Consider the following 3,899-nt stretch of genomic DNA (forward strand, 5'->3'; position numbering starts at 1 on the left):
TCAGGCCTCCGGCAGGCAGCCACCCTCTGTGGTGCCAGCAGATGGCAGGCTGGTGCCCCCCAGCTCCCTGGCACTGGGACCATATTCCCAGCCGCCCACTCAGAGTGCCAGGAAGGGTCACATTGGAGCAGCGCCTGGATGGCAGGCACAGGTTTGCTGCAGGAACTCTGAGCTTCCTTCCAGGTCTCTCTTTGCACTGCCCTGGGGTGGCCCAGAATGTGTGCAACAGAGGCCATGTCCCTTGCTTCCCCACCCACTCCCTGAGAAGACACTGGAGTACTGAATGCCTGTAGCTCCCCCTCTGGGCTGTCCAAGCAAAGCCACCACAGGCCTGTCTCTCCAGGATAGAAACAGGCTTCTAGGGCGCCTGGGTGGCTCAGTCATTAAGTGTCTGCCTTCAGCTCAGGTCATGATCCCGGGGTCCTGGGATTGAGCCCCGCTTTGGGCTTTCTGCTCAGCAGGAAGCCTGCTTCTCCCTCTCCCACTCCCCTGCTGTGTTTCCTCTCTCACTGTCTCTCTGTCAAATGAATAAATAAATTTTTTTTAAAAAAGAAAGAAAGAAACAGGCTTCTGGGAGCCTGTGGAAGCAGCAGCCTTCTAAGGAGTTGAATTGTGTCCCTGTCAACACAGGACCAGCCACAGCCGAAGGGTCCCCTTGTCCAAGTTGGATTCTATGAGTAAACGTGGAGGTCTGAGTGAAAATCCCACACTGTCCATTAGGGCCCCGATCAACCCTCTCAAGGGATAGAAGTGGACAAAGGAGTGACAGCGACCAGCTGACCTAGCCCAGGAAGCATTAGCATCTGCCTTGCCTACAGACTGCACTGAGCCCAGAGAGGCCAAGGGGCTGGCCCAAGGTCACACAGCCAGGAGAACTTTCTCATGCCTGACATGCTGATGGCGAAGGCCAGTCCCCAGGATGGCGGTGGTGGTGAGGCCGCCCCACAACAGTACCAGGTCTCACTGGTGGAGTGTGGTGGGCTGGCAGAGCTAGCAGAAGGCCATAACCTACATGTGATATATCTGAGAGGAGCAATGGCAGACAGAAGCCCAGCTCAGATAGGAGTGACGGGTCTGTGTAGCCTAGAGAGCAGAGCTGTCTATAGTCCTCAGACCATGCCTATTCTTGGTCCCCAGGGCTATGTGTCCAGAAAGCCTAGGGAACTCAGATCACTGGGACCCAAGTGGCCTGTCATCTCTGCACCCCTGCTGGACCTTCCAGGAACTGATCAGTGTAGACTACATTAAAGGGGCAATGTGTGGCCAAGCTCTTCCCACAGGCTCTCTGGCTTCCCCCATGGGGGTTGCCCTCAGGGCTGGCTGCAGCCCCTGTCAGCCCTCCCTGCTGACTCCTCACCAACTGTCATGTGCCCTCTCTCTCTTGCCTTTGGGCCCTGGGTGATAATGGCTTCCCCACCTGCTCTCCTGGGAAATGTGCACTGTACCTCCTGCTGTCCCACACCTGCCCACGTCCTGATAATTGTGCCTCACCAAACCTTTCCCACATCTCCAGCCTGAGGAGTGAGCCTTATCTTGCTGGAGGCTGAATGACTGCCACCCAGCCCTGCTCAGCAACCTCTCTACCTGCCTTCAGCCCCCTCAGGACTGGCCATCACCTACCCACCCCAACAAACATCTGCAGCCAACACCCAGGAGTCATCCCACAGGTCCGGTTGACCACAAGGAAGGTGCTGGCCAAGGTACTGACTGGGAGCCCAGGAAACCTGTCCTATGCCCCACGGGGTGGGCTCTCACTGCACAGACCTGTGGGCAGGTGGGAGGCCCAGGTGTCAGCTCAAAGCAGCCAGAAACATCAGGGCTTGGCAGCTGGAGAGGCTCCTGGTGCCAGAATCCTCCATACGGCAACACTGGCTCCCCGTTCCCTCCTATGTGCACTTGTGCCCCAGAATGACTGTCCCCAACTGCCCTCAGGAGGGGACTTTGAAATTACAGGAAAATGGGGTCACAACCTTCAGCAGCGGTGGGCCAGCCTGGGGTCCTGGATCATTATAGCTACCAAGGAGCCTGAGATTCTGGTCCACACTAGCTCAGACCTCAGACCGATGGCCAGGGCCACATGACTCTTCATTTGGTCTAAGGTGGCTTTATGGAGAGAACTTTCCCTGATCTGCGAGCTGCTGCATGCAAGGACCCCAGAGGAAGGGTGCTAGCACAGGGACAAGTCTCAGCCCCTGGCTGGCTGTGTGAGTTTGGCCTCAGCTTCCCCACTTGTTCAATGGGGGACACACCTCCCGTGTGGCTGTGGCAAGGATTCACTGGTGGCAATCAGTACCCAGCACCCCCTGGAGAGGCGACTGTGGGTACATAGCTGGGGGCTGGAGCAATTGCACAGATACTGGAGTGGTCTGAGCTCCACCTCACCACCTGTTGTGTCTGGGAATTAAAGATACTCCACAATGACCTGGTAAACCAAGGCAGGGATGAGAGCAGCAGGGACAGAGCAGGCGAAGGTGTGGACTGGGCTGCAGTGTACCCTCAGGGATCTGGGCAGGGCAGCCTCTACTGGAGGCCAGCCCAGCATGGGCACCCCCATTGGTCTCCACCCCATGAGGTTGCCTGCAAGTCCATGCTCAGATGGGAGCACTGGGCTCAGGGTGTTATCTGCTTTCCCTTGGTGAGGCTGGCAGGCCACCAACCCAGCACTCTGCCGACTTCTCCTAATGCCACCTCTGTGGTCAGGAGGCTTGGTCTGGTGGGGAGGCAGAGTGCACTAGGATTTCTAGTGACCAGGTCTCTCGGATTCATGTCACCAGGTGACACTGGCTAGGACTTCCGGCAGGACCACCAAGTCCTTGGCCACCATGATACATTCACCAGGAAGGGTCCAGAGCCTGCCCTGGACACAGGGTCCTACGGATTGGAACCAACTTTGCCAGCCAGTCTCTTATCCACCTGGCTCAGAGAGGCCCAGGCCAGGCTGATCAGCTCCCAGCACTCCCGGCCTGGTAGCTGGCTGAAGGCTCCAGATGCACCCAGGAGCTTATCTGTGAGGCCAGATAGATCCCCTGAGGACAGGGACAGAGGGAAATCTGTGCAGGAGTGTGTGCAGAAGGGGCAGGGTCAGTGGTTTCTCTGGCCCTTGAGAGTGGGCTGGCTTTGTGGAGGGTGAGGGTACAAAGCAGGTGGACTGGACGGGAATCTCCTGGACTTCCCCACTCCAAAGAAGGGAACAGTTGGTGTGCACCTGTGGGTAAGGTCAGGACTGTGACTGCGTCCTCTCCTTGGGTTGGTGCAGAGAGGGCTACAAAGACGTCTGTTGGGAGCTTCAGAAGTCTGTTGAGCTTAGAGTCTCAGTTTTCTATCTGAAAAATGGAGCAATCCTACTCCAGCAAAAGGTTGTTCTGCCGTTGGGCGGGGAGGCTCCAGGATTTAGTGAAGCGAGGAAGCGAGTGCGCCAGGCAGAGGCGTGCCCCGGTCCCTAAGCCTCCGGACAAAGTCATTACCAGTGGCTGGACTTATCGGGGATCCCCACACGGGCCGCCACGCCCTCGGGCCCACGCCCTCGGGCCAGCGCCCCCAGCCGGCTACCGCTGGCGCCGCCATCCCGGCGGCCGCCTGCAGGGGCCGCCGCCTCTTCAGAAATGCGCCGCCTTTGTCTGGGGCCGCGCGGCGCGGGTGCACCGGGCGGGCTGAACCCCTCCTGCGGCCCGGCCCGCGCGCCTCGGGACCCCGCGCCGCCCACGCTCCCTCCCCGGTCCCCCGCCCCGCACCCCTTAACGCACCCCGCCCGGCCCGCGCCCAGGTGAGCGCCCCGCCCGCCTCGAGGCCCCGCCCCGCCCCGCCCCCGCCCCGCCCCGGCCCGGCCGGCGGGGGGACCGGGCGGATTCCTCGCGCGTCAAACCACATGATCCCATAAAACATTCATCCGCTCCCGGCCC

The sequence above is a fragment of the Lutra lutra genome, chromosome 12, assembly GCF_902655055.1.
Source record: "Lutra lutra chromosome 12, mLutLut1.2, whole genome shotgun sequence".
NCBI classification, from domain to species: domain Eukaryota; kingdom Metazoa; phylum Chordata; class Mammalia; order Carnivora; family Mustelidae; genus Lutra; species Lutra lutra.